Consider the following 18,324-nt stretch of genomic DNA (forward strand, 5'->3'; position numbering starts at 1 on the left):
CTGTACCCAAAGACTTTCATTAATCATAGATTTTTTAAATTTTACTTTCCCATTCTACTCAGATAGTTATGCTATTATTTTGCCCTTCATATTAACTTTCCCTTTAAATATTTTCCTAATCTGTTTTATATTTATTGGCTTCTATGATGACCTTGTTAGGGCTTTACGTTACAATAGTATTGGTTGGATAACTTAAAGGACTTCATTAAAAATGTATTAAATAAGATATAATTCATATACATTGGAGTTTATCCTTTTTAAAAGTATTTTTTTAATTTATTTCAGAGAGGAAGGGGAAAGAGAGAGAGTAAGAAAGAGAGAGGATGACAGAGAATCATTGACTGACTGCCTCCTGCACACCCCACACTGGGGATTGAGCCCACAACCCAGGCATGTGCCCTGACCAGGAATTAAACTGAAACCTCCTGATTCATAGGTTGATGCTCAATCATTGAAACACACCAGCTGGGCTTAAAGTGTATAGAATTCAGTGGTTTTTAGCATATTCACAAGGTTGTGCAACATTACCAGTATCTAATTTAAAATGTTTTCATCACCCCAAAAAGAAACTCCATAGACATTGACAGTCACTCTCCAATTCTGCCTCCCTCCCCCACCCCCAACCCCTGGCATCCATTAATCTAGTTTCTGTCTCTATGGATTTGCCTATTCTGGACATTTCACATAAATGGAATCATCCACTATGGGGCCTTTCGAGTCTGGCTCCTTTCACTTAGCACAGTGGTCGGCAAACTACGGCTTGCGAGTTGCATGAAGCTCTTTGGCCCCTTGAGTGTGTGGCCCTTCCACAAAACACCACATGCGGGCTCGCAAATACAGTGCGATTGAAACTTCGTGGCCCATGCGCAGAAGTCGGTTTTTGGCACTCAAAAGAAATTTCAATCGTTGTACTGTTGATGTTTAGCTCTGTTGACTAATTAGTTTGCCGACCACTGACTTAGCATAATGTTTTTTGAGAATCATCCATGTTATAGTATTTCATGGTATCCATATATCATCCTTTTCTATGGCCAAATGATAGCGTTCCATTGTATGGCTATACAGTACCACATGTTACTTCCATTCATCAGTTGATGGATATTGATGTTGTTTCTACTTTTTGACTATTCTGAATAATATTGTCGTAAACATTTGTGTATAATTTTTATGCGAACATACATTTTTAATTTTCTCAGGAGTGGAATTTTTTGGATCATAGGGTAACTCTATGTTTGACTTTTTAAGGAATTGCCAAACTGTTTTCCCAAGTCCCTGCATCATTTTATATACCTGCCAACAATATATGAGAGGTCCAATTCCTCCATATCCTGGGCTATACTCGTTATTGTTTGTCTTTTTTTATTATAGTCATCATGGTGGGTGTGAAGTGATACCTCAGTTTTGGTTTGCATTTTCCTGATAACTAACTATGTTGAACATCTCATGTGCTTTTGACCATTTGGAGAATGTCTATACAAATTCTATGCCCCTTTTAAAATTGGGTTGTCTTTTTATTGTTATTTTATAAGAGTTGTTGTTTTTTTAGATTTGGGATAGTCGACCCTTATAGGATATGTTTGCAAAAATGTTCTTCTATAGTGTAGGCTGTCTTTTTTCTTTCTTGAGAGTCTCCTTGGAAGCACCAAAGTCTTGTATTTATATGAAATTCAATTTATATATTTTTTGGTTGCTTGTGATTTAGGTGTCATTTCTAAGAAATAGTCATGAAGATTTACACCTATTGTTTCTTCTCAGATCCATTTTGAATTAACTTTGTATAAGTGTGAGGAAATATGGTACCATTTTATTTTTGCATGTGGATATCAAGTTTTACCAGCAATAATTTGTTGAACAGAATACTCTTCCCCCACTGAATTATCTTGTTATCTTTGTTTTGTTTTGTTTAAAAATATATTTCTTTATTGATTTCAGAGAGGGAGAGATAGAAACATCAATAATGAGAGAGAGCCGAAATCGGTTTGTCTCAGTGGATAGACTAGGGGTGTCGAACTCAATCAGAGAAGGGGCCAAAATCTAAAATCCAGCCTAAATCGCGGGCCGAATGGTTTACTGAACAGTCATAAACTGTCATTGTGATGGAAACGCAGCGGAGTGCAGTGATGACAGCGCGGTGCGGGCCACATTGCAAGGCCTGGCGGGACGGATTTGGCCCGAGGGCCTTGTGTTTGACACATGTGGGATAGAGCATCAGCTTGCGGACTGAGGGGTCCCGGGTTCGATTCCAGTCAGGGGCATGTACATGGGTTGCGGGCACATCTCCAGCAGGAGTTGTGCAGGAAGCAGCTGATTGATGTTTCTCTGTCATCAATGTTTCTGACTATCTGTCCCTCTCTCTTCCTCTCTGTGAAAAATCAATAAAATATATTTTAAAAAATAAAAAAAAGAATAATGAGAGAGAATCATTGATTGGCTGCCTCCTGCATGTCTCCTATTGGGGATCGAGCCTACAACCTGGGCATGTGCCCTTGGCCAGAATCAAATCTGGGACCCTTCAGTCCACAGGCTGACCCTCTATCCACTGAGCCAAACTGGTAGGGCTCCTTTATGAAATATCAATTGGCCACAAATGTATGGGGTTTATTTCTGGACTTTCAATTTTATTCCATTTATCTATGTGTCTGTCATGCCAGTATCATAGTTTTTTTGTTGTTTATATGTTTGTTTTTGGACAGAAGAAGCTGTCTTCAATTGGATGGCATGGGTTTTTTTTGTCATACAGTCTTGACAAGAACCTCATATTTTAAGGAGATAAACTTTTGAGTTTATATTTAAAATTTAGAATTGTGTTTTCATTCCTTTGAATTCATTTAAGGAAAAATAAAAGTTTTCTAAGATGATTACAATGATAAATATCATGAAACAATGTGACATTAAAACCCAAATATGTGAACCCAAATCAGAGTAACTGATTTAGCCCTAGCCGGTTTACTCAGTGGATGGAGCATCGGCCTGCTAATTGAAGGATTCCCAGTTCAATCCAGGTTAAGGGTACATGCCTCGGTTGCAGGCTCAATCCCCAGTATGGGGTGAGCAGGAGGCTGCCAATCAATGAATTTTATCTCATCATTGATGTTTCTCTCTCCCTCCACCCCCCATCCTCTCTGAAATCTATAAAAATATATTTTTTAAAAGAATAATTGATTTAATGTGTCTTTCTTTTCATTTGTTGAGAAACTCAATATACACAAATTGAAGGGAAAACCAGGAGGCAAATTATTATGGAAATATGGGTATATGGAAAGTATACGATGTCAATCAAGTCTCAAGATCTGGGTTCAAGATTAGATTCTGGAATTTATACTGTTGACCTTGGATTGGTGACTTTACAGCTCTCAGCTCCACTTTCCTCCTGTAATAACTAAACATCATTTCTGATCTACATCTGCTGCATAGGGATGCATGAGCCTCAAATTAAGGTGATGTGTTTGTGAGTACCCTGTAAACAGCAAAATGGCAGAGATAGTTAGTATTTGTGTATGGCCCTAATGTTATCTGAAGAATCATTCCATAGATACTCTAAAAAACGCTCTTGGTTTTTGTTTTCCCCCTTGGGTCTTAGGGAGGTAGATGTCTAGAGCGGTTCCTATGACATTTTATATTCTTTAGCCTAGAAGCTCTCTGAGACTTTCCCCTTTCTAAATGTTAGTACTGGAAAAAGAAAGAAAAAAAAGAAAAGAAAAGGAAATTACTCTTTGCCCATCATCTTCTCTCTTACACAATGTGTAATACTTTCTTCTATTTCAGGAGTCAGCAAATGCTTCCTGTAAAGTGCCAGACAGTAAATATTTTAGACTTTGTGGGCAACATAGGATTTCGTCACATATCCCGTCCCAACCTCACTTTTCTTTTGCAGTCCTTTAGCGCGTAAAAATCATTCTTAGTTGGAGGGGCTGTACAAAAACAGGCCTGACTTTTGTCTGTAGACCTGTTATGGACTCTTGTTTTTCTGGGTTCAAGCAGGTTTTAGTGACTTTCAGCCACTAGTTATAATAATGTTCACAAAAAAAGTGTCACTGGTTAAACAAAGAAATGGTGTGTGTTACTTTTTACCCTCAAGCAAAAACAGAATTTTCAAGTGAAACAGTGTGTTTTGTTTTGTTTTTTGCATATGTTTAGCATCTGAATAAAACTGGTCTGTTCTCCTAGGGACAGAAATACTGTTTTGAATTCACATTGATGGATTACAGAATCTAAATAATTAGAAAGGGCAGGACACAGGTGATGATTGCTGAGTCCAAGCCACTGCTGAGCAGGACGAAATTTTTCTAAATGAATCATGTCATTTCTAGCAAGACAGGGCTCAAAGACACTTTTCACTCATCTTTACTTTCATTGTTTGTTTGTTTTTAAGTTAATAATTTAAAAAATATATATTTTATTGATTTTGTACAGAGAGGAAGGGAGAGATAGAGAATTAGAAACATCGATGAGAGTCATCGATCAGCTGCCTCTTTGCACACCTCCTACTGGGGATATGCCCAAAACCAAGGTACATGCCCTTGACCGGAATCGAACTCGGGACCCTTCAGTCCCCAAGCCGATGCTCTATCCATTGAGCCAAACTGTCTCGGCTGTTTTTTTTTTTTTTTTTTTTTTTAAATATATTTTTATTGATTTTTCACAGAGAGGAAGGGAGAGAGATGGAGAGCTAGAAACGTCGATGAGAGAGAAACATCAACCAGCTGCCTCCTGTACACCCTCTAACGGGGATGTGCCTGCAACCAACGCACATGCCCCTGACCGGAATCGAATCTGGGACCTTTCAGTCCGCAGACCGATGCTCTATCACTGAGCCAAACCGGTTTCGGCTTCTTTCATTGTTTGAACAAAGTGGCAGTGATGTCAAGGATTCCAAAAGTCATCTAAACACAATGCGCTACTGAGGGCATGGGAAAATAGGAACTCTCATACATCCATTGGTGGTGGTGGTGTAAACTGATACTTCCTCTTTGAAGGGTGACTTGGCATTGTCTCTCAACATTAAAAATATACCTACCCTTTGACCCAGTATTTCTGCTTCTGGGAATTTACTCAATAAGCACAATCCATGCAGACAGATACCTAGTCATTGCAGCATTGCTTTTAGAGACAAAATATTGGAAATAACCTAAATGCCACCAATACAGCAATGTGTAAGTTTGGAATAATATATGTTCCAAAAAAAGTAATAATGGCATGGAAAGTGTTACATAGGCCTCTCATTTTATTGTACCATAAATTAGTAAAAACAACAAACATATTTATACTTTTAGATTCCGAAATGAAGGTATTGAATTCAGTCCCTTTTATTCTTTTAAATTAAATGAGGAATAGAATCAGAATATAGTTATTGTTGGGACGTTGGTGTAGTCGAGTACTTTCTGGGAGAAAACTATCATTTCCTATGTAGATATATAATAACTTAGTATACATACACATACATGTAAACACACACATACACACACTTCGTTTTCTTAAGCATTTGGCAGTAAGTTGCAGACACCATGACCCGTCACTTCTACCTAGCTCACCATGCATCTCAACTAACCATTATACCAATTGTCTCAAAAATGCCTTTTACTTAGTTTGAATCCATATCTAACAGGATCCATACACATTACATTTGATTGCTATGTCTCTACATCTCTAAATTCAAGATCTTTGCCCTCCTTTTTTTTTTAATGCCATTATCTTACTGCAGACGGCTTAATTTATATATGCACACATTTATTGCACTTCCCCCCACACACATTTAAAAGGAGCCAAATACCATGAATTTTCAGTTTCTGGAATCTGGTTTTGTTTGGAAATACTTTTAGTGTTATAAAGGCCATTATTTCTAAATGCATGCAAACCTCACACGGTAACACATAGTTACATTCCTATCACATGACGGCATTGCAATTGAGAACCACCATGTTGGTGTGGGTAGACACAGCCTCTACAGCAGGGGGCAGGGGGCAGGGTGCCTCCTTCCCGAGGCCTGGAGTCCAGCAAGACCCTTCCAACGCTCAACCGGAAAAGAATAGTTATAAAGTTGAAAACAAAGAAAATTAAGTGAAAAAGTCTCCTCTGAATCCAGAGATAAGGTCAATTCCCCGAGAATGTGGTGCTAAGGAAATACACCACCGAAATAATACAGACGGTGGAGGTTCTGGTTGGAAGAGCATTCAGATCTGGTTTAAAAGCGGGACAGGGGCCCTGGCCGGTTTGGTTCATTGGATGGAGCATCGGCCTGCGAGCTGAAGGGTCCCAGGTTCGATTCCAGGCACATCCCCAGTAGGGGCTGACAGCTGATGGATGTTTCTAACTCTCTATCCCTCTCCTTTCCTCTCTGTAAAAAAAAAAAAAAAAAAAAATAAAAAAAATCAATTAAATATATTTGGGTATCAATGCGTAAATGAAGAGGCGGTGGGCACCCAAGAGGGTGATGGCCAGATAAACAGGTGAAGAAGGGTCTAAATTAAGGTGACCAGACGTCCCGCTTTTGGTGGGACAGTCCCGATTTTTGGAAAGAATGCAGGACAAGCTAGGGAACGGTGGGGAGAACGGAAAGGGAATATACGGTTTTCGGTGGCCATGTGGCTGTTTAGCCAGGACATGAGTTGTTGTTTTTTTTAAATATATTTTATTGATTTTTTACAGAGGAAGAGAGAGGGACAGAGAGTTAGAAACATCGATGAGAGAGAAACATCAACCAGCTGCCTCTTGCACACCCCCTACTGGGGATGTGCCGCAACCAATGTACATGCCCTTGACCGGAATCAAACCCTGGACCCTTCAGTCTGCAGGCCCACGCTCTATCCACTGAGCCAAACCGGTTTCGGCAGGATATGAGTTTTTATATTATTTTTGTTAATTTTATCATGTTAAACTTTAATAATAACAAACAATTGTTGAGAACTGATGATCGAGAATTGCTTATCAGAGTTCGCATTGTTGATCAGCTGTTAGAATTCCACCGCCATTGTTTGGACTTAATGAACAATGGCATTTTTTTTGGATTGGCAACCACAAAAACATTTTGTAACTGTCTCTCAGATGATACACATCGCACTGCGTGCTAGTAAGCTCCTGAAACAAGTGCTGTCATTACAAATCAGCTATTCAGATAATTTAGGTTATTTATTTATTTCATAAGTACATAAATTTTCTTGAACTTAGCAGACAGTACTGGTATTATTTTTATTTTTAAAATATATTTTATTGATTTTTTTTACAGAGAGGAAGAGAGAGGGATAGAGCGTTAGTAACATCCATGAGAGAGAACCATCCATCAGCTGCCACCTGCACACCCCCTACTGGAGATATGCCCGCCACCAAGGTACATGCCCTTGACTGGAATCAAACCCTGGACCCTGCAGTCCGAAGACAAACGCTCTATCCACTGAGCCAAACCGGCTTCGGCAGTACTCGTATTATTTATATTTTATAATGGCGGGACCAAATATTTAATCAAGGGGTTCATTGACCCTTCCCCGTCCATGGTGTCCCGCTAGTCTAAATCGTCTAGGTCATTCCACTCGATGAAGGAAGAACCGCCCTCACAGTGAGAGGAGTGGAGCGAGAGACGGGAGCAAACGTCAGGGACTGAGCAGGTTTTTCCGGAGAGCGGAACCACCCCGAACCGGGTGCGGAGCACGAACCCCCGCCGCGCCCCGCAGGTGACTCAGGGCCGCGCGCAGGGGGCGTGGCTTGATCACGCCGCCGCCTCCGCCGCCTCCGCTGCGGGAAGTAGTCCCCCGGCCGCGCTGGGTTCCTAAGGGAGCCGGGCCGGGGAGTCCCGAGATTCTCGGGCCGAGATCCCGGGAGCGCAGGCGCTCAGCCAATCGCTGCGAGGGAGGGCGTGCCGGCTCGGCCCGCGGATCCCTCCGCCGCGTTGGCCGTGCTGAGGCCCGGGAGCCGCCATCTTGGATGCTGGAGCTTGATTCCGGAGTCTGACCCTGCCGCGTTCGCTCACGCTCGGTTTCGGCCCGGTGAGTCTGGCACCACCCTCTGCGCCGCGGGTCTTTGTTTCCCTCCTGGCACCGCGGCCGGGATTTGGAAGTCCCCAGCCCCGGGTTCCAAGGGCCTTGCCGCGGCAGGTGAGGAGGAAGGGAAAGTGTTAGTGGATGGGTAGTGCAGGGTCAGGCCGGAGAGGCGGCGGCGCGGGGCCGGGGGTTGTGACAGGGTCGCGAGCTGCTTGGGGGGGATCTCTGGTCCGGGATCCTGGAAGCCGCCGCCGAACTTTCTTGTGGTCCCTTTCTGTGCCGAGGCGCCTCTCCCCGGGGGCGGGAGCGCCGCGGCCCGGGCTCCGGTGCCCGTCGGGGAAAGGGCTTCTCGGTCCGCACTTGTGAGGCACGGAAAGCGGCGTCCCCACCCCGTGTCCTCGGGCTCGGGAGGTCCTCGGGAAGGGGGTGTCTCCAGGGTCCGGCGGCCTCCCGGACTGGCGCTGGGCGGCCCGGCGCGGGGGCGCCGTTGGCTGGAGGAAATGGCCCTTTTCTGGGCTGAAGCGGACAGCGGCCCTGGCCAGGCCCCGCTCCTCTTTATGCTCCGCTTCCGGGGCGCTCGCCCGGGGCCAGGACTTTGAACTCGACCCGCATCAACTTTCCCAGGGAGCGTTTGGTTAATGATTACTAGGTCGTAGGAAAGACACGGGAGAGCCGTGTCTTAATTCTTATTGGGAATTTGTGTGTGTGTGTGTGTGTGTTTTCTGTTACGCTCATGTGTTTATTTTTAACTTTGTATTGCGAACATTTGAAGCAGACAGAAGGAAAGAGTGTAATGAATTCCCTCACCCAGCTTCAACAACAACCAGTGTTGGGCTGTTGGGGGAAAAGTCCACATTCAGGATGGATTCCGAAGAAATGACTCATGAGGCCTTATTCAAATTAGGAAGCGCTGTCATTGGAGAAACTTACTGGTTGGGCAAAGCCTTGGGACAGGGTTTCTTTCTTTTTTCTTTTTAAATATATATATATATATATATATATATATATATATATATATATATATATATATTTTTTTTTAACAGAGAGGGAGGGATAGAGAACTAGAAACATCAATGAGAGAGAAACATAGACCAGCTGCCTCCTGCATACCTCCTACCGGGGATGTGCCCGCAACCAATGCACATGCCCTTGACCGGAATCGAACCCGGACCTTTCAGTCCGCAGACAGAAGCTCTGTCCACTGAGCCACACCGGTTTCGGCAGGGTGGTGGTGGTTTTTTTTGTAGGGGTTTAATAGTAAAAGCAAATGGTGGGGTAAGTCGCATAGACCACCAGAAAGAACAATGCATTTCTAAGTTAACATAATATCAGGCGGTTTTCCCTACTCTATTCATTAGCCTCATTCCTGGTCCTGACGTTTGGGCGGCATTCTGGCTTTCTGGGGAGCCAGCCAAGCCTGAGGCTGCAGAGAGGTAAATAATCACTGAAGGTTAAACCACGAGTCCAGCCTTTCCCAGACGCTGGAGCTCTGTTTCATTTCTGAGTTAGTTCCCCTACAAGGGCCAATCTTGTTTAATTTATAAATACTGTTAAGTGTTTAATAAGCTAATTGTTGATATATGTGCGCCCTCCCCACTCCCCCAGTAGAACCTTTTGATTTCTGTACTTACAAATAGCCCACAGGAAATTTGCTTTTTGTTTTGTTTTACGGAGTCATCAGAACCATCTTCTGGGATAGAAGGACTTGGTATATCTTTTTTTTTTTTTTAAAATATATATTTTTATTGATTTCAGAGAGGAAGGGAGAGGGAGAGAGAAACATCTATGATGAGAGAGAATCATGGATTGACTGTGTCCTGCACATCCCCTACTGGGGATTGAGCTCGAAACCGAGACCCTTTAGTACGCAGGCCGATGCTTATTTACTGAACCAAACCACCAAGGACAGTTTCTTTTTATTAGAGAATAAAAGAGTGTTGAAGCCTCAATGTTAGTATTACATTTTAAAGGCACCTGGTTTAAGCCCTCTCTTTTTTAAAGTTGTGGTACTGATTTGTCCAAATTATTTATTTTAATTCCTGTCTTCCTGTGGCTCTGCCTTCTAAATGAGCAGGAACTTCAGAATCCCCAATTCTAGTCTACTTAATTTAAGCTCTCATTCTTTTAAAATCACTCTCAATTACATATAGTCTATTCTGATTTAAAAATGAAACTAGAAAACAGTATAGTCTAATAAAAATTTAAAATATAGGAAAAGTAGTAAGCACATGAAAACTAATTTCATCATAACAAATATCAAAAGGTTGAGGAGTTAATTAAAAATGATTATACAGTGGAATATAGGTAGTCATTAATAAGTTTTAAAGACTGTAACAGATGATATTAAGTGGTAAAAGGATTCGGTGGTGCTCAGAGCCCATGATTACAACTTTGTAAAAACTAGATTATGTAAGTTAGTGAAATTTTTAAAAAGTTATTTTAAATTAAACTTCCTACTAATTAACGTAATAAATGAGTGACAGCTTTGTACTAAGTATTATGGTAGGAAGTGCGAGATTAACAATGACACCTGTAGTGATTGTTTATAGACTACAGGAATTATACTGATTGTGTACAGTTGAAGTCCTCAATGTGGTTGAAAAGTTAAAGTACGGGGAAGGATGCAAAGCATACCTACAACATTTTATTTAGCCTAAAACACATAAAAGTGCATTTATCAGCTAATCTTTAGGTAATGAGCAAGACCTTTCCTTTGAGTATGGGCCTGTTGACTGAATAGAAATGAAATAGTGCTTGTGTGCATGTAGCAGTTTCTGTGTACCAGGCACTGTTCTAAATTCTTTACAAATTCCCTTTAAATTCTCATACCAGCTTTATGAGTAATGAAGGTTCATATAATATTGATGCTATTTAAAAAAATGTTTGACAGAATTTCCTTAAATGTTTAATAGAGAAGCTACTGGGGCCTGGATTTTCTTGTGGAATTGTTCTTAATTTTAGGTTCAACTTTGTAATGTATATGGGACAAATTATATTTTTAATTTCCTTTGGTGAATTTTGGTAAATAGAGTTCCTAAGGGGTTTGTAATTCTTGTCTTTGTTGAATTATAGATATAAATTGGTAATAATGTCCCCTTTTAATGCCTGTAGGATCTGTAGTGCTATCTCTTTTTTACGTTGGATACTGATAATTTATGGGTTTATGGTTTTTTTTTTGGTCAAATTTATAAAAAAAAAATCTTGATCTTTTCAAACATACAGCATTTGGTTTAATTGATTTTTCTCTATTTTTACTCTTCCATTTCATCAATTTTTGCCTTGTTTTTTGTTGTCATTTTCCCATTGATTTTTTAAAATAAGTCTTTATTCAGATTATTACAATTGTTCCTCTCCCCCCCCCTCCTCCATAGCTTCCCTCCACCCGGTTCCCACCCCACACTCTGCTCCTAAACTCCTCCAGGGCCCCACTGTCCTCATCCATAGGTGTATGATTTTTGTCCAGCCTCTTCCCGCACCCCCCACACCCTTTTCTTCCCGAGAATTGTCCAGTCCACTCCCTTTCTATGCTCCTGATTCTGTTATATTCACCAGTTTATTCTGTTCATCAGATTTTTCTTATTCACTTGATTTTTAGATTCACTTGGTAGATATGTATTTGTTCATAATTTTTATCTTTACCTTTTTCTTCTTCTTCCTCTTCTTAATACCTTTCAGCATTTCATATACTATTGGTTTGGTGGTGATGAACTCCTTTAGCTTTTTCTTATCTGTGAAGCTCTTTACCTGCCCTTCAATTCTGAATGATATTATAGCTTTGTTGGATAGAGTAACCTTGGTTGTAGGTTCTTGCTATTCATCACTTTGAATATTTCTTGCCACTCCCTTCTGGCCTGCATAGTTTCTGTTGAGAAATCAGATGGGTGCTCTCTTGTAGGTAATTAACTGTTTTTCTCTTGCTGTTTGTAAGATTCTCTCTTTGTCTTTTGCTCTTGGCATTTTAATTATGATATGTCTTGGTGTGGTTCTCTTTGGATTCCTTTTGTTTGGGGTTCTGTGCACTTCCTGGACTTGTAAGTCTATTTCTTTCACCAGGTGGGAGAAGTTTTCAGTCATTATTTCTTCAAACGGGTTTTCAGTATCTTGCTCTCTCTCTTCTTCTGGCACCCCAATGATTCAGATGTTGGTATGCTTGAAGTTGTTTCAGAGGCTCCTTACACTATCTTCATATTTTTGTATTCTTTTTTCTTTTCCGTTTTTTTTTTGTTTTTTTGTATTTTAAATCTTTGACTTGATTCTTGCGATCCTCTAGTCTGCTGCTGGATCTCTGTATATTAATTTTTATTTCAGTCAGTGTATGCTTAATTTCTAATTGGTCCTTTTTCATATCCTTGAGGGTCTCGCTAAATTTATCGGCCTTTTCTAGGAAATTCTTGAAAAACCTTTTAACCGTGGTTTTGAACTGTATATGTAGTCATTTGTTTTCCTCCATTTCTTTCACTTGGGACCTGTTTCATTGTCTGCATTTTGGCTGCTTCCCTGAGTTGATAGAGTGGCTTTGTGTGCTAAGTGTCCTATAGGGCCCAGTGGCTCAGCCTTCCCAGTTACCTGAGATGGATAGTCTTGGTGCATCCCTTTGTGGGTTGTGTGCACAGTCTTCTTGTAGTTAAACCTTGATGGTTGTTAGTATCACTGGGAGGAATTGACCTCCAGGCCAACTGGTTCTGAGGATCAGCTGTAGTCTATGCTGGGAGAACTTATGTGCTGGAGACACCCTTATGAGACAAGACTTGTAAAAGCCTTTTTGCTCAGCTTGGATGGGGCGGAGTCTCAAGGTGGAACAGACAGCAATGGCTTCCTGTCAGCCCTGCCCTAAGAGGCCCTTGGGTCTCAGTGTCCCTCGGTAATTGCTGAGAGAAAGCCGCCCTCGAGTTTCACCCGCTGCCAGACAGTCCAGTTTCTCCCCGAACGTGTCTGGGTCCCCAGAGTCTCGCCTGGAACTGGAGTTCAGAGCCATCAGGAGCTTTTGTTTCCCTCCTGTTTGAAAAAGCCAGCCACATACTCAGTTGCCAGCCTTCTCCATGCACACACGCTTTGGTACTTCTGCTTTCTGCAGTTTCTCTGAGTTTCAATGTGCTTTTCTCTTCCCTTTTAGTTGTAGAATTTCCACTCAGCCAGCCTTCCTGTGGTTCTGGATGATGTCCATTTTGTCTTTTAGTTGTCGTTTTAAAATTGTTGTGTGAGGCAGCAGTTTAGGTGTTTTCCTATGTCACCATCTTGGTTTCTCCCTTCATTGATTTTTTTTTTTTTTTCTGTCTTTCTGGAGAGATAGGAAGGGATGGGTAGAGATAGAGAGAAGGAAACATGGATGTAAGAGAGAAACATCAACTGGTTGCTTCCCACACATGCCCTGACCAGGGCCAGGGATCGAGCCTGCAACTGAGGTATGGGCCCTTGACTGGAATCAAATCCAGGACTCTTCAGTCAGTGGGCTGACACTATCCACTGAGCAAAACCGGCTGAGGCTTGTCTTGGTTTTGTTTTGTTTACATTAGGTTAATTTTGCTCTTTTTATGGTTTCTTATGGTGGACCTTAGGTTACTAATTTGAGACCTTCTTTTCTTTTTTCTTTTTTTTTTCTTTTTTTTAAATATATTTTATTGATTTTGTACAGAGAGGAAGGGAGAGAGATAGAGAGTTAGAAACATCGATGAGAGAGTCATCGATCAGCTGCCTCTTGCACACCCCCTACCGGGGATATGCCCGCAACCAAGGTACATGCCTTTGACCGGAATCGAACCCGGGACTTTTCAGTCCCCAAGCCAACGCTCTATCCATTGAACCAAACCGGTCCCAGCTGAGACCTTCTTTTCTAATACAAACATTTAGTGTTATAAATTTCTCCCCAAGCACTGATTTAGCTAGATTTTACAAATTTTGATGCTTTATGTGTGTGTGTGTGTGTGTGTGTGTGTGTGTGTGTGTGTATAGTTAAATATACTTTTATTGATTTCAGAGGAAGGGAAAGGGAGAGGGGGGGATCAAGCCAGGAATAAGTTCTGAACCAGGAATTGAACTGATTAATAGGTCAATGAGCAACACAGGCCTGGCAAATTTTGATGTTATATTTTAACTAGAGGCCCAGTGTGCCAGTGCACGATCAGGGCCAGGAGCGACCACAGGAGAGCTCCAGGGTATATCCAACCCATCTTGCCCAGTCCCGATCAGCGGGACCCCAGCAGCAAGCTAACCTATTGGTCAGAGTGTCTGCCCCCTGGTGGTCAGCTCTCATCATAGCTGCTGGTCGAACAGTCAAAAAGTTGCTTAGGCTTATATATATATTTTTCTTTTTTTAAAATATATTTTTATTGATTTCAGAGAGTTAGGGAATGAGAGATAGAAATAGTCACTGTAACCGGTTTGGCTCAGTGGATAGAGTGTTGGCCTGCAGACTGAAAGGTCCCAGGTTCGAGTCTGGTCAAGGGCATGTACCTTGGTTGCAGGCACATCCCCAGTTGGGGGTGTGCAGGAAGCAGTTGATCAATGTTTCTCATTGAAATTGCTAACTCTCTATCCCTCTCTCATCCTCTCTGTAAAAAATCAATAAAATATATTTTTTAAAAAGAAAAAGAAATAAGAGTCATTGGTTGGCTGCCTCTTGCATGCCCCACACTGGGGATCAAGCCATCAACTTTGGCACTGGGATCAGATTGTTACCTCCTGATTCATAAGTTGACACTCAACCACTGAGACATGCCAACCGGGCTTAATTTTTATTTTCTTGCAGTTCAAACCTTTAAAACAATTTTTCTGCTTGCATCTTCTCCTTTGACACATAGATAATTTGTGTTCTTTAATTTTCAGGTGTTTGGCAATTTTCTGTTGTTTCTTGTTAGTGATTTCTAGTATAATTGTATTATGGTTAAAAAACATACTGTTAGTTTTGTTCTATTTAATTTAAGGCTTTTTTTTTTATATGCAGGATATAGTCTGTATTTATGAATGCTCTGTGTGCATTGCTGTGTTGGGTGGAGTATTCAGATTCAGTCAGTTGGTGGTAGTGTTCGGTTCTTATTTAAGGTTTGACCCATGATATGGTATAAATTCATGACTTTCATGTGCATTGATCTGTTGGGTAGAGTGTTCTATAAATGCCAGTGAGATACAATTAATTGTTCATAGTGTTCATTTCTACGTATTTGGTGATATTGGTATCTGCTAGCTTGATCAATTATGAGGGAGATACTTTGAAGTCTTCAACTATAATTAGAGATTTGTTTCTTGTTTTCTGTCAATTCTTCATGTATTTTGAACTTGTGTCATGCATAGTGAATGTTAGGATTGTTACATTTTTAAAAAAATATATATTTTATTGATTTTATACAGAGAGGAAGGGAAAGAGATAGAGAGTTAGAAACATCCATGAGAGAGTGTCATCGATCAGCTACCTCTTGCACACCCCCTACTGGGGATATGCCCGCAACCAAGGTACATGCCCTTGACCGGAATCGAACCTGGGACCCTTCAGTCCCCAAGCTGACGCTCTATCCATTGAACCAAACTGGTCCCGGCATGATTGTTACATTTTCTTGGTGAATTCACCCTTTTTTCATTATATAGCGTATCCCAAAAAATGTGTACACATTTTGAATAATTATTCCAGTTGGTTAAATCTGAAAAGAAAGAAACATCAACTGAACTATCAAAAAATGTATGTGTTTTGTCTGGGGACAAAAAAGTGTTAATGTTCCTTTGTATTTTTTTTTTCTGTTCTTCCCCCCCCCCTTTATTTGAATTATTAAATTATTATCTGTGTACATATTTTAACATTGGCCCCCCCCCCCATACATACCCTCCATCCCCAGAGTTTTGTGTCCATTGGTTGTACTTATATGCATGTATACAAGTCCTTCGGTTGATTTCTTATCTCCCCCAGATCTCCCTACTCTCCCCGCTGTAATTTTACAGTCTGCTTGTTGCTTTACTGTCTTTATATCTATCTTTTGGTTTGTCAGTTTATAATGTCTTTTAATATCCATAAATGAGTGAGGCCATGTGGTATTTCTCTTTCATTGACTGGCTTATTTCACTCAGCATGATGTTCTCTAGTTCTATCCAGGTTGCTGCAAATGATGAGAATTCCTTCTTTTTTTTTTTTTTTTTTAAATATATTTTATTGATTTTGTACAGAGAGGAAGAGAGAGAGATAGAGAGTCAGAAACGTCGATGAGAGAGAAACATCAACCAGCCGCCTCTTGCACACCCCCCACTGGGGATATGCCCCCAACCAAGGTACATGCCCTTGACCGGAATCGAACCCGGGTCCCCTCAGTCCCCAAGCCGACGCTCTATCCACTGAGCCAAACCGGTCTCGGCTAGAATTCCTTCATTTTTATGTCCACATAGTATTCCATTGTGTAGACGTACCATAGTTTTTGGATCCAATCATCTGCTGACGGGCACGTAGGCTGTTTCCAGATTCTAGCTATTGTAGATTGTGCTGCTATGAACATAGGGGTGCATATATCCTTTCTGATTGGTGTTTCTGGTTTCTTGGGATATATTCCTAGAAGTGGGATTACTGGGTCAAATGGGAGTTCCATTTTCAGTTTTTTGAGGAAACTCCACACTGTTCTCCACAGTGGTTGCACCAGTCTGCATTCCCACCAGCAGTGCACGAGGGTTCCTTTTTCTCCACAACCTCGCCAACACTTGTCGTTTGTTGATTTGTTGATGTTGGCCATTCTGACAGATGTGAGATGGTACTGCATTGTTGTTTTGATTTGCATCTCTCGGATAATTAGTGACTGAGCATGTTTTCATGTGCCTTTTGGCCTTCCTTCTGTCTTTTTTTGAAAATATTCTATTTAGGTCCATTGCCTATTTTTTAATTGGATCATTCATCTTCCTTTTATTTAGTTGTATAAGCTGTTTGTAGATGTTGGAGATTAAACCTTTATCAGTGGTAACATTTGCAAATATGTTCTCGCACACAGTGGGCTTTCTTGTTGTTTTGTTGATGGTTTCTTTTGCTGTAAAAAAGCTTTTTATTTTGATGTAGTCCCATTTGTTTATCTTCTCTTTAGCTTCCATTACCCTAGGGGCAATATCAGTGAAGAAGTTCTTTTGGCATATGTCTGAGATTTTGTTGCCTGTGGTTGCTTCTAGTATTTTTATGGTTTCCCGTCTGATGGTTAAGTCCTGTATCCATTTTGAGTTTGTTTTTGTGTATGGTGTAAGTTGGTGATCTAGTTTCATTCTTTTGCATGTATCTGTCCAATTTTCCCAACACCATTTATTGAAGAGACTGTCTTGACTCCATTGTATATTCGTGCCTCCTTTGTCAAATATTAATTGAGCATAGTGATTTGGGTTGATACAGTGGTGCCTCACACAACGAACTTAATTCGTTCCAGGAACAAGTTTGTTATGCGAAAAGTTCGTTATGTGAAACGCGTTTTCCCATAACAATACATGTTAAAAAAAATAATTCGTTCTGTAGCATAAAATATGCTAAGATGACATAAAAAAAAGATAAATTTTTTGTTATTAATTTAGATACATCTAAAAACATAATTTTTTTAAAAAAAAACACATTTTTTTAATTTTAAGACAGACTAAGTAGAGTCTACCGAATCTTGCACATCTTCATCCATTTTCTGCTTTTTGGCCGATGGTTTCATGAAAAACCTGTCCAAAGTCGTTTGTTTTTCTCTTTTCTCCAACATCTGCCGGAAATAACGGACAAGAGTATCGGAGTAAAGATCGTTGATCCTGTTTGCTTCAGCTGAATCCGGATAGTGGGCATTGGTAAACTCCTGAACTGCTTTCCATTTGACCAGGATGTTCTTGTTGTCAGCAGTTGGGATTGGTTGATTGTTTGATTGTTGCTCCTCGTTATCAGATGACGCTTCCCTTTGAGCATTGTCCTGTTTCATTTCAACAGAAATCACCTTCCTGCTTTTTTTAGAAGCTATGATATAAAAAAAATATTGAGTTTAACTTAAAAGGACGACTGCCGTGATACGTGCGTGATTTAATTCGTAATGAAGAACGATTGCCGCGATACGTGCTTAAGTTAAGCGCAGTGACTAACGACTGCCTGCAGTGCCTGCGCGGAAGGATGCAATACATCGGCAGCGATCGTGGAAGCTCGGGCGAAGCAGTCGTGGAAGCTCGGGCAAAGCGGTTGTGGAAGCTCGGGCGACTTCGTTGTGTGAAACGAAGTTCGTTGTATGAATCATGAAGTTCGTTGTGTGCAGCGCTCGCTGTGCGAGGCGTTCTTTATGCGAGGCACCACTGTATCTGGGTTCTCGATTCGATTCCATCGATCTATATGTCTGTTCTTGTGCCAGTACCAGGCTGTTTTGAGAACAGTGGCTTTGTAATACAGTTT

At 41.0% G+C, this 18,324-nt stretch overlaps 1 protein-coding gene across 13 annotated transcripts in view; it reads left to right on the forward strand.

Moving 5' to 3' along the window:
* Positions 1 to 7,485: 7,485 nt before the first annotated feature.
* Positions 7,486 to 18,324, forward strand: part of IST1 (IST1 factor associated with ESCRT-III) — a 31,878-nt gene continuing 21,039 nt past the window's right edge. For 2 of the 13 annotated variants that reach the window (XM_036441135.2, XM_045582729.1), the window contains exon 1: positions 7,489 to 7,976. The gene's annotated coding sequence lies outside the window, so the exon portion shown is untranslated. Of the gene's footprint in view, positions 8,085 to 18,324 lie in introns of all 13 variants that reach the window. The other 11 variants (XM_036441138.2, XM_036441134.2, XM_036441129.2 and 8 more) reach the window with 11 other exon arrangements.

The sequence above is a fragment of the Pipistrellus kuhlii genome, unplaced genomic scaffold (assembly GCF_014108245.1).
Source record: "Pipistrellus kuhlii isolate mPipKuh1 unplaced genomic scaffold, mPipKuh1.p scaffold_m20_p_17, whole genome shotgun sequence".
Taxonomy (NCBI): domain Eukaryota; kingdom Metazoa; phylum Chordata; class Mammalia; order Chiroptera; family Vespertilionidae; genus Pipistrellus; species Pipistrellus kuhlii.